Source organism: Petaurus breviceps, unplaced genomic scaffold (assembly GCF_028583685.1).
Source record: "Petaurus breviceps papuanus isolate PSGF00001 unplaced genomic scaffold, PetGlider_PUasm1.0 180, whole genome shotgun sequence".
Classification (NCBI taxonomy): domain Eukaryota; kingdom Metazoa; phylum Chordata; class Mammalia; order Diprotodontia; family Petauridae; genus Petaurus; species Petaurus breviceps.
Window position 1 is genome coordinate 6,746,862 of NW_027185782.1, and position 12,928 is coordinate 6,759,789.

The window sequence follows — 12,928 nt, forward strand, 5'->3', positions numbered from 1 at the left end:
AGGAAGAGAGAGTGAGAGGACAAAGGAGGAGAAATAAGGAAAGAGAGAACTCTCCTTGTCTTGCTATGACATGTAATCTGAGAGATCTCAATGAACCCAGGTATCACTTGTAATCAGAGAGATCTCATAGGGCTCAAATGTCTCCCCAGAATCAGCTGTATCTCTACTGCAGGCCCCCTGGGCAATGGGGGTGGCCCAAACCAAGTCAGCTGCAGGTGTCTTATGTTTGGGGTGGCTGTCTGGTGGCTGCTTCAGTGACAAGGCATGAGTGTTGAATGTGTGAGTGGATGGGATATTCACTAATAGGGGTGAGGGATGAGGGAAGTATTGCTCAGATTGAGGAGCATACAGTGTCCTGTTCTGTGGAGGAGAGGTGACCGACCCTCTGTGACATTCATGTAACTGGGGCTTGGGCTAGTCAGTTGATCAGTTTCAGAGAGTGAGATTTTTCCAAGTCTCTTGGGGTTCAGCCCAGACATTAATTATTAAAACTTGACTTTAATAGCCACCAGTTAATCCAGATAGGTCAAAGTACAATTTGGTGTTCCATTCACCATCGTGGCCTCTAGAAATGCTTGTCAACTAGGGTCTATCCATTTCCTGGATAATAATAACTCACACTTCTATAGTACATTGAGGTTATGAAGCACACTTTCCTCAGAACAACCTTGTGAGGTGGGTAATATGAGTATTGTTCTCTGTTTTACATAGAAAGAAAGTGAGATTCAGAGGACTGCACAGCTAGTATTTGTCAGAGTCAACACCTAGGCTTGAACCCAGACTGAGAGTCAGAGTGTTGTAGTGGTTAGGTGTTGGACTTGGGAGTCAGGAAGATGTGGGTTCAAATCCTGCCTGAGACAGTATGATGGTGACCAAGTAACTTAACTTCTCTGTGCCTCAGTTTCCTCAACTGTAAAATAAAGGTAGTAGGCTTGATTGCTTCCAAGGTCCCTTATATCCATGTTCTTATGTCTCTTGCTTTCAAAGTTAGCACTCTTTTCATTGCATGACACTACCCCTTGGTAGATTCTGTAGCCTAGCACTGGTCAGAGTGGTCAGCCCCTGGGAAGAGCTGAGATCGTCCTCTATTTGTTTGTACGCACCTCATTTTGGTGACTCTTGGAGAGAAGTTTGTGGGTTAAAGGAGAGGTAGCAGGAAGAGCTGCCAGTGTGTGTTGCACAAAAAGGAACCCCTTGGGGACTCCAGAGAACAGAATCTATCCCTTTGGACCTTGGGATTTGATACAGCTTTGGGTGGGGGAAATTGTGTCCTGGCTGGCTGGTGATCCCAATCTCCATCCCACTTCCTCTATCCACGCCACAGAGTTCAAGCCAGAGAGATTGATTTTAGCTGGTGCCTTTGCTTATCCTCAAGGCATATTACCTGTCTTTCTGTTATAATACAATAATTTATTAAATGTCTGTTGTATGCAAGGTCCTGGGAAGATACAGGGTTTAGATAAGACTTGACCTTGGTTCCTGCTCTCAAGGAGCTAACAATTCAGTAGAATAGTAGATTTAGAATAGGATGAGTTCCTAGTGCTCATTTAGACCAATTCCTCACTTTATAGATGAAGTAACGAAGGTCCAAAGAGGTTTAATTACTTACCCAGGGTCACAGAGGTACGGTAGTATCTGAACCTACGACCTCTGACCTCTGACTCCAAGGGCAGTGCTCTTTCCACTGTACCACAAGATAAGATGAAGTCTTGGAAAAAGACGTCATCACCTTAGGGGATCCATGAAGATTTCCCAGAGAAGGTAACACTCAAGTTGGGCTTTAAACTATGGGTAGGAAGAAGCTAACAAAGAGAGAGAAGAGGAGAAGATTCAAAGGATAAGGAATAGGCTAAAATATGACTGGAATGAATGAACAAACGCTTGTAGAATGAATGAATGAATACTTATTGAATGAATGAATAAAAAGCACAGAGCAATTTCAGCGAGAGAGAGTAATCTAGTTTGTTTTTTAAGGGCAGAATACATGGGGGAGAATATGTTCACTTCTCTAACTCAGCCAGTGTGTACAGAGAGTTTCCTATGTGCTCAGCCTGGTACAAGATACATTCTATGTTATAAGTTGCCTTCTAGCTTTGACATCTTATGTTCTAAGGAACTGTGCATCTCTGACATTTTATTTTCTAAGGACCCTATTCTATGTTTTAAGGTCCATGCTACCTTTTACTTTCCATAATCTTTTTTTTTTTTTAAAGCAATCGGGGTTAAGTAACTTACATGGCCAGGTGTTTCTGGGTGTGGTGCTGAGTATCTGAGCCCGGATTTGATCCAGGTCATTCCCAACACTGGAGCCAGTGCTCTTACTTGCTGAGCCACCTGGCTGTCCCTAAGCAATCGGGGTTAAGTAACTTGCTCAAGGTTACACGGCCATGTGTTTCTGGGTGGGTGCTAAGTGTCTGAGCCCAGGATTCCATCTCCAGGTCATCCCAACACTGGAGCAGGTGCTCTTACTCGCTGTGCTACCTGGCCGCCCCTACTTTCCATAATCTTAAAGATGGAACTGGTTGGGGAGATTAGGCATAATGACAAAAAAATTCACCATATGCTAAGTGTTCAGAGGCATGACATAGCAGACTATATTCAGAGGATCAGATCCCCATGGGATCTGCCTAATGGGTGGCTAGCCAAGGAAGACTTCTTGGAGGAAGAGGAACTTGTATAATCTTAGAAGGTCAAGCCTCCAAATGGACCATTCTTCCAGGGGAGATGATAACTTCCTTTGGCTTCCAAACTCTCCGTTCTTCAATCCATCCTCCACACAGCTGCTGAATTTATATTCGTGAAGCTCAGGTATGACTGTAGAATTTCCCTCCTGAAAAATCTTCAGTCTCTCCCATTGCCTTTAGGATCAATTACAGACTCCTCTATTTGATATTTAAGGCCCTACACAATCTGGTTCTAGACTCACTTTCCAGGCTTATTTTACATTAGTCCTTCTTACCTTCCCTATTTTCCAGGTAAATGGGCCCATTTGTCATTTCATCTCCCACCTCCATGCTTTTGCATAGGCTGTCCCCCATGTATGGAATACACTCCCTCTTCATCTCTGTCTCATTTTAGAATTCCTAGTTTCCTTCTAGACTCAGATGCAGTGCCCCTTCTCCCCATTAGTACTGTCCTCCAGAAATTACATTGTCTTAATTTTGTATATACTTTGTACTTGCTTATCTGTGTTGCTTCTCATCTAAGGAATACAAACTTCTTGGGGCAAGGAGTGCTTCATTTTTTATCTTTTCATCCCCACCACCCAACAGTGCCTTTCCCATAGTAGGTACTTAGTGTTTGTTGAGCCTGGTTGGAGGTTGGATGGATGCCCTTGGAGGTTCTTTTTTACTGTGTGTTGTTTCCATGATTGAATACCTCTCACGGGCCATATTTAGCCTTGGGACATGGCATTTACAGTCGTGTGTGTGTGTGTGGGGGGGGGGCAGCAGCTATGTGTAGGAGAAGGAGAGTCGTCCTTGGAGTTTAAATACTTTAAATACTCAATCTTAAAACTCAACTCTGCCTCTTGCAGCTGGTATTATCTTGGCTGAGGTGCTTCCCTTCTTGGAATCTCATATTCCTCATCTGTAAAATAGGACTGATATCACCTATGTCAGAGGCTTGCTTTAAGACCCAAGTGAAATATTGGATATAAAGCACTTTGTAAACCTTAAAGCAAAAGTAAGCTATTGCTATTCTTGTTATCTAAAATTTAGCCAGTAATAAAAGGCAGACAATGATTACTAGCAGGGTTCAAGGAAAGAAGAGATAATTTACGACTTGGGTTGCCACTTATTCATTCACTCATAGAATGCTGGCCTTGGAGTCAGGGAGACCTGAGTTCAGATCCAGCCTCAGACACCTGTTAATTTGGTGACCCTGGGCAAGTCGTTTAAGCTCTATCTGTCTTAATGTCTACATCTGTAAAATGAGGCTAGCAATAATATCTACTTCCTGTGGTTATTGTGAAGGTCAAATAAGAATATTAGTAAAGCATTTTGCAAACCTTGAATATAAATAAATAAATATAAATTTCAGCTATTGCTGTTAACTATTAGTAATCACTAACATTTCAGTATACAAAAAAGAACAACAAAAAAAAAGAATTGTACACGAAACTGAATTTTTGTTCTGTATAGATAGCAGCTACTTATTAAATGGCCAAAAGCCTGTGCTGGGTTCTAGGGGAAATATAAAGTTTAGGTAAGACAGAGTGCCTGCCCTTATGGAGCTTACAGCATGGCAGAGGGACACCAATACATATAATTACAGCATTATTGGAATTTGCTAGAGGATCTAGATAGTGTGTCAGGCCTTGAAGGATGGTGAGAGTTCAGATTGTGGAGGAGACATAGGTGGAAGTATTTTTTAAGTTGGGTAGCAAAATGAACAGAGGTTCCTGGACAACATAAGCTCTTTGAGGACAGGACGTTCCATCTCATATCCCTGGTGCCTTGTACACAGTAGGTGCTTAATAATTTTTTTTTGGTATTGGACTGAATGGCCTCACCATGTGAATGTGCAAGGAATGTATCTGGACGAGGACCAGAGCAGTCAGATTGGAGCACAGAGGGTTTACTACAGGGCTGTGGCCTTGAATGCAGCAAAGGTGACAGGATCTTGAATGGAGAGCTGGAAGGAATTTCAGAAATGATCTAACCACTTTCTCACCCACTCTGACCCCCATTTTAAAGATGAGGAAACCAAGACTCAAAGTGTGTACATGTGTGTGTTCCTGTGTGTGTGTGTGTACTTGAGTGTTTGTGTATGTGTGCATGTGTGCGTGTGTGCGTGTGTGTGTATGTGTGTTTGGGGTAAGGGGGGTTGGCCTGCCCAAGGAGACTGAAGTGGAATAAATGCCATTCAAATCCAGGTCCTCTAACAATAAATCCAGAGCTTTTTTACATGCCCCCTCACTGCCCCCTATTAAAGAAGAAATGTACATCTCTGTGCCAGGGGACACCTGGAGTTCCTCCTCCTTTACCTGTTTGTAATAGCTCTAAACACCTTGTACAACTTGTGTTCTTACAAGCTAAGGGACCTGACCTGCCAGACCGGATAGATCCCTCTGGGTGTTACCCTGCATCCTTAGCAAGTCTGGGTTGTTTCATCATGCATGGGCAAGCAGAATGGGCTGATAATATCTGATTCTGGCCAGGGGTTGGGGAAAAAAGGGGGTACTGCTGGCTAGGGGCCACATGACCCCGCCTAGCTTTCCCTGGGGATCTAGTCATGCCAAGCCCATTCGTGGGCTGGGCCAAATGGCTTCCAATTTGGCAATTCCTCGCAGCAGTGGAGATCTTGGTCTGGAAGTGGAGGGTATGGCTTTGCCCTTCTGTAACCAGTTCATTTTTCCAGGTACCTGCTTGATGGGGTGAACTGGTCAAGGGTCCTATCACCCTAAATTGCTGGAGTATTATACTTGTATTCCAAGGGACTGAAAATCTCATTTTAGATCCTGACTGTCTATGTACAATACCTGGTGAACCTGGTTCTTGTATTTCTAGTAAGCTCTCTACCTAAATCACTAATTGTTAAGGAGTTTACATTCTAACAGGAGATAAAACAAAGGGTAGATGAAAAAGCCAACATGACTGGGAGTGGAAAAGACTGAAGGCAGCTGGTCAGAAAGTAGACTGAGTTCTCTGAAATGGAATGAGAAAAAAAATGACATCTTAATTTTAACTGTTTTTCTTTGTAAGCCTCCGTATTTTACTTTATGCATATAAAAACATTACTTTGGCAAGGGGCACATAGATTTTATCAGTCTGCCCAAGGGACCCCTGACACTAAAAAGATTAAGAACCCCCCCTGGTCTAGAGTACCCTGTGGCTGTCATGAGATGAGATGACATGAAATGAAAGCATTTTGGTCTTCTTTCATAACAAACCAGTGTTCATTCCAGGCATGGGGAACTTTTGGCCTTGAGGTCACATGTGGCTCTCTAGGTCCTTAAATTAGGATGGGCCACACTTGAGGACCTAAAGGGCCACAAGTGACCTGGAGGCTGCAGGTTCCCCACTCCTGAGAGGTGCTCTGTTAAAGGGAGGAAGCCAAAGGATTGAAAAGAGGGGGAATTTGTATCTGTGTGATTTTAAGATCCTGAAGAATACAGCTAGATGGTGTGTGTGTGGGGAGGGGGAGGAGGGAGGCGTTGCTAGCTCATAGAAAAAACTCCGGCCTTAGTTTTTTTTTTGTGTGTGTGTGTTTTGAGGGGGTAGGTGAGGAAATTGGTGTTAAGTGACTTGCCCAAGGTCACACGGCTAGTAGGCATCAAGTGTCTAAGGTCAGATTTGAACTCAGGTCTCCTGACTCCAAGACCTGGTACTTTAATCACTGCACCACCTAGCTGCCCTTTGGGTTTTTATCTTAGCTCTGCTACTTACTAGCTGTGATATGGAGGCAAATCACTTTCCCTCTCTGAATTTGTTTTCTCTCTTGTAAAATAAACATAGTAATTCATGTGGACAGGGTATAAAGAACTTCCTTATAAGGAAAGCATTCTGCAAATTAAGAAGGGCAATATGCATAAATATTATCTGCTATCATGCATAAGTGGGAGGAAGGAGAGGGAGGAGGGGAGGAGGAGAAGGAGGAGGAGGAGGAAGATAAGCATTTATATAATGCCTGCTATATGCCTGGAATGGAGGAGGCACTTAATAACAGCTAATTGAATCGAAAGTTCACATAGCCCAGTTCCTCCCAGTTACAGAGCTGGAAGCCAGGTTTCTACATTCCTTTAGTAGAGATAGTTGACTTGCTGGTTAAGTGGGGTTGGAGTCAGAGTAGGAAGGAGGACCAGCTGGGGCCAGCACTAATCTAAGTATTTTATGGACCCCAACCTAAAGGATCATGGGAATTGGAGGGGGGGGGGGGACATGGCCCTATCCCTGGAGGCTCCATAACTGTGCTCTGGACTTTGCTGCTCAGATTCTTAGCAAGAAGTGCTCATCTTTGGTTCAGCTCCGCTCCTTGGAAGGAGGGCCTGCGGTGTTTTTCTGGGGCCTTGGAAGCAGAGAGTGATTTCTGTACAAGAGACTGAGGCAAACAAACCAGACTTGTTTTTCCAGAAGTTTGCCTGCCATGTAACCCGCTAAGCTGCACCATTGACTACAAAGGGAGCGGGCATCGTGGTTGGTCACTTGGAGAGGCACCTGCTAGGGATGTGTTTATAGGGAGCCAGTGAGGAGCAAGGCCTTTATCTCATTTGCTTGCTCAATTAATGGGACGTGAGTGGGCTGTTTGCTTTTGACTGGACTTAGTGAGTCTGTTATCTTGTGAGTTTCCTGGAAGGACTAACTCCGAATCACAGTAGTGCACAATTAGAAGTGTCTTCAGAGGGTTATCTAGTCCACTCTGTGTGAGAACAGAAATCCCCTCCACAAAGTCCTTAACATTGGTGGGCTTGACATATCCCCCTAATAGACTGTTAGTTTCTTGAGTACAGGGACAGGGTCATACATCCCTGTATTCCCTGTTGATTATTATAGTTGCTTAAACATAGTAGATACTTAAATTGAACAAATGCTCGTTAAGCACCTGCTATGTGCCAAGTGCAGTACATCAGGGGTCTCTAGTGCCAGGCTCTGTGCTAACTCTGGGGAGACAGAGTGGAAGTTAGACACAATCCCAGTCCTTAGAGAGTGTGTCCCAGGGGAGGAGGAGGAGATGTCCACAAACAGCTCTAAAACAAGGGATCTGACTCTAGAGGTGGGGAACAGAGGTGTAACTAGGAAGGAAAAATCAGGGCTTTGCACAGAGGTATAAAAATTTAAAGGGTGCTGACAGCACTTGTAATATTCTTTAGCAGATGGGAGCAATGAGTTTAGCATGAATAATTAATTAAAACAGGAAGCTACCTGATTGGGGGATGTTAGCCATACTCCAAGTAAACTGTCCAGCTGGGTCCTACCTTTTTCCTCCTTTAGGAGCCTCTTGACTGGCAACAGCCTCTCAGTGTTCTGGGGTCTTCACCTGAACGGTATTCTGGAGTCTCTATCTATTTTCCCCCAACCCCAAAAAACAATGCCTTGGGGTCTCTGTCCTCCAGAGGGTCTATATGGAAATGTTAGACACAAAGAAAAAATATTTGGCCCAATATTCTAGCCTGTCAAGATCTTTTTGGATCCTGACTCTTCATCCAACAAGTTGAAGTCATCTGTCAGTTGGATGAGCATGCCCTCTTAGCTGAAAAGTTTGTGATGAAGAGTCATAGATTTGTATTTATTTATTTGCTTTTTGGAGGGTGGAATGTGGAGCATTTGGGGTTAACTGACTTGCCCAAGGTCACACAACTAGTTTTGTGTTAAATGTCTGAGGCCGGATTTGAACTTAGGTCCTCCTGACTCCAGGGCCGGTGCTCTATTCACTGCACCACCTAGCCACCCCAGTCATAGATTTTTAGAGCTCGAAGTGACCATAGAATCTATTGGGTCCAACACCTTCATTTTACAGATGAGGACAGTGAGGTCTAGAGAGGTTGAGTCCTTGCTCAGGGTCATACAGCTCATAAGTGTTTGGATTTAAACTCAAGCTGTGCTGACCCCAAGTTCAGAATTCTATCGACTGTATCATGCAGCGGTCCTAGTCTTCCATTAAAGGGTTCCTGTAGATCACATATCATGGCAGGGCATTGACCTAGGCTTATTAGGGTCACAGATTTAGAGCTGAAAGAGACCTCAGAGACCATCTAGTACAGGGGTTCTTAATCTTGTGTGTCTGTGTGTGTGCACATGTGTGTGTGTGGTGCTCCTCCTGGGTAGTCTGGTGAAACCCGTGGATCCTTTCTCAGAATAACATTTTAAAATTTCTAATGTAAAACACATAATATAACCTAGGGATTACAAAGGAAACCAAAGGTCAATGAGGAAAGACTTTTTTTCTTATCCAAGTTCATGGACCCTTTGAAATCTATCCACAATCCTTGGGGACCCAAGGTTAAAAACCTGGATGGTGCCCAGTCCCATCATTTTACAAACAAGAGAACTGAGGCTACAGAAGGGGACTGATATGCTCAAGGTCTCACCACTCACAAATGGTAGAGGCAATGCCAGGCTAAGCTATAACAGGACCCAGTAAACAGAGCAGGCTTCAAGTACGGACCTGGAGATGAGCTGCATGTGCCCATTGTCCTTGGACTTTCACCCTGTGTTTTTCATTTTTGTCTCCTGAATATCTAACATAATACATTTTTTCATAACACAGAAATTACTTTATAAATGTTGGGGAAATTGACTTGCCTAATCAAGCATTGGAAGACATCACCAGAAAGTTGGCCATGAAGTGACATTTTTGGGCCCATAGCAATTCATGGAATATGGAAGGAGCATCTAGATGGATGGATTCATGGGATTGTAGAAACAGTGAAGTACTGACCCACAGTCATGTTTGCTAGCAGTATTCTGCCCTATTTTATACATGGAAACATAGCATATTAGAGCTGGGAGAAACCTTAAATATCACTTATCCAAGTATCTTCTCTTTCTACAGAGAAGGAATGAAGGCTTAGAGGAGGGAAATGATTTACCTAAGGTCACACAGCAAGTTACTGGCAGAGCCAGAATTAGAACTGGAGTCTCCTGACTTACAGACCAGAGCTCATTCTCTGTGCTGTATCTTTTCTTGACAGAGAAGTCAAAACAGAGAGAAATTGATGCCCATTCCACCCCCCTCCCCCCCCTCCCCCAAGCAGGAAGGTTCTCTCCTTTCCCACTTGCTTACTGGTAATACAATATTTTTTTAAGTTGTATTTTTTCTAGTTATATGTAAAGACAATTTTAGTATTCATTTAAAACAATTTTTGAGTTCCAAATTTTTCTTCCCTCACCAAGATGGTAAGCAATTTGATATAGTTTATATATGTGAAATCACGTAAAACAAATTTCCATATTAGTCATGTTGTGGAAAAAACAAATAGAACAAAAGGAAAAAATGATGAAATAAACAAAGAGTGTAAATAGTATGCTTCGCATTGCATTTGGACTCCTTCAGTTCTTTTTTTTTTTTTTGGTGTTTGGAGGGGCAATTGGGGTTAAGTGACTTGCCCAAGGTCATATGGCTAGTTTTTGTCTTAGGCCACATTTGAACTCAGGTCCTCCTGACTCCAGGGCTGGTGCTCTATTCACTATGCCACCTAGCCACCCCATCCATCAGTTCTTTCTCTGGAGTTGGATAGCATTTTCCATTATGAGTCCTTTGGAATTTTCTTGGATCATTTTAATTGCTAAGTCATTCATAGTTGTCATAGCACAATATTATTGTTACTGGGCATGATGTTCTAGCTCTGCTCATATCACTTTACATGTGTTTATATAAGTCTTTTCAGGTTTTTCTGAAATCCACCTGCTCGTCATTTCTTATCACATAAAATATTCCATTCAGATACCACAACTTGTTCAGTCATTCCCCAACTGATGGGCATGCCCTCAATTTCCAATTCTTGGCTACCACAGAAAGATCTGCTATAGATATTTTTATACATTTAGGACCTTTTCCCTTTTTTATGGAGGTAGCAGCAATATTGAGGTGGTAGGCTCCATCCCTGACAATGGGCTAGTAGCATTAGGGTCATTAGTCTTAGATGAAAGAGGCAACTAGGTGTCCTAGAAGATAGAGTTCTGGGCCTGGAGTCAGGAAGTCCTGAGTTCAAATCTAGCATTGGACACTTACTAGCTATGTGATCCTAGGCATGTCAATTAACTGCTGACTGCCTCAGTTTCTTCAACTGTAAAATGAGGTTAGTAATAGCACTTAGTTCCTGGGTTATTGTGAAACTCAAATGAGATAATATTTTAAACACTTGGCACATTTTCTGGCTCATGGAAAATTCTTATTTCCATTTCCTACCCAATACACGGATGTTATTCTTGTTTGTGTGCACAAACCCATGCTTATATTTATGTGTGCAGGTGTGTGAGTGTTTATATGACACCTGTTTAAGTATACACACATGCCCAAAAGTCAATGTGTGAGTAACATAAGAGTTAGATAAAATTCCACTGAGTGGCTCCTCTCTTGCAGACTCCCTTTGGCCCACTGAAAGCAAAACTTTCTTGCTAACTCTCACCTCTGGCTTTCAGGTCTTAACCATTATTTGGAATGTTTTCCCCACTCCTGTGCGCTATTTCTCTTTTTCTTCATTTAGGGTGTCTTCCAGGAAGATTCATCCAGGGCACAGAGAGATGAATGCTCAGTCATTGAGTTTAGGTGGCTGTAGGAGAGGACACTGACTTCTTTGTAGCAACAGTATCCTGAAGTCTACCTTCCCAAATTTTATTGTTTGATCTGTGGTTTTCCTAAGCCTCACTGTAGAAGACAAACAGGGAACTTGGAAGGAGAAATGACAAAACGTTGTAACTGGAAGTAATATGGACAAAGTGAAGAGAAAGAACCACAGATTCTCAGAGCTGAAAGGAGGTCTCAGAAGTCATCTAGTGTGGTATTTAGGGAAAGGAAAGAACACTGGTTCTGAAGGCAAAGGATCTGGGTTCAAAGCCCAGCTCTACTGCTTCTTGCCTATTGGACCTTGGGCCAGTAACTTAGTAACCCTGGACCTCAGTTTCCTTAACTGTAAAATGAGGAGTTGGACTAGATGACCTCTGATGTTCCTTCCAATTCTAGAGGCAAGGTTTTCAGAGTCTAGTTCACTTTCCCATCTGAAATAAGCCTCTTCTGCAACACAATTGACATGTCATTTAGTCTACTTCCTGCCACATCAGCCAAAGTGAAGCAATCTTTGCCCTCAAGGAGCTTACTTTCTAAGAGGGAAAATATGCACATATATAAGTGTCTACAAAATGAAGTAGGTGGTTGTTTTGAAAGATCGGTAGAAAAGGAGACTCGGGGGCAGTGGTAAATATGGTAATTTTATTTACCTGGAAGAGGGATTTGATAAGTTCACTTTGACCTGTACTAGAAACAAGAGGTGGCTATTGCAAAGAAGTTAATCTAGACTTATGTAAAACATAAAACAAAAACAGCCTTGATAAGTAGAGCCATCCCCAAGTTTTAAGGAACTGTTTCATAAGGCAATGGGTTCTCCCCTGGAAATTTTCAAGTGATGACTGGATAAGCATTGATAAGCATTCTTGTCCATGATTTGGGCCAGACTGGATGACTTCTGACTAACTCTGACATTTCTGTGATCTTGTTTGAAGACTTTTAGTGACAGGGGACTCACTACTTTATAAGCCAGTCCATTTGACTTCTAGACAGTTCAAATTGATAGGAAATTTCACCTCATTACAAATTGAATTGAAATCAGCCCTCCTACAAATTGTACTACCCTCTGGGGCCAAGTCTAACCTTGACAGCCCTTTAGCTAGTAATCTATCTTTGCCCAGGAGCCCTACACCAAAGAGTGGCTTGTTCATTATTCCTTACATTGATGTGGAGGTAGTGATCAGAATCCCCAAAAGTGTTGTCTTCTTCAGGCCCAGAATTTTCAGTTTCTTTGACCAGTCTCCATGGAACGTGCATTTCTTATTCAGACTGCTCTCCTCTGAATGTTTTCTCACTCATCCTCCTGAAAATGTGATTCCCAGGACTGACCACAAAACTCTGGCTCATTGTTTTATTGACACCATTAAGATGAATCCTGTAGTATTGTCTTACAAACTTTCCCTGTCCCCTCCCCCCCAACTTGAATCCCATGGATGGGTTCTCTGGAAGTATCTTCCTTCCCTCATCTGTAGAGTGGGTATAATATTATTTATACTTGTGAAGTAGATTGCATTTGTGAGGCAGATACCTCACAGGATTGTTGTGAAGAAAGTTCTTTGTAAACTACCAATCCTTGGCTAAGTGTGAGAGTTTTGTTGAGTTGATTTCAAAAGCCTAGGGGACTAATTTTTATAATTACCAAAATATTTTTTAAAAAATTAAAAAAGGAAAGAATGAGATTCACAAACCCTAGTTTAAGAACTCC

General features: G+C 42.6%; 1 protein-coding gene across 5 annotated transcripts in view; it reads left to right on the forward strand.

Moving 5' to 3' along the window:
- The window catches only part of LOC138160315 (ultra-long-chain fatty acid omega-hydroxylase), a 51,785-nt gene that overhangs the window by 1,294 nt on the left and 37,563 nt on the right, over positions 1–12,928 (forward strand). The window contains exon 1 of one of the 5 annotated variants that reach the window (XM_069086971.1): positions 2,452–2,808. The exons of the other annotated variants lie outside the window; for them this stretch is intronic. The gene's annotated coding sequence lies outside the window, so the exon portion shown is untranslated. Of the gene's footprint in view, positions 1–2,451; positions 2,809–12,928 lie in introns of those variants that run through there. 5 annotated transcript variants of the gene reach the window in all.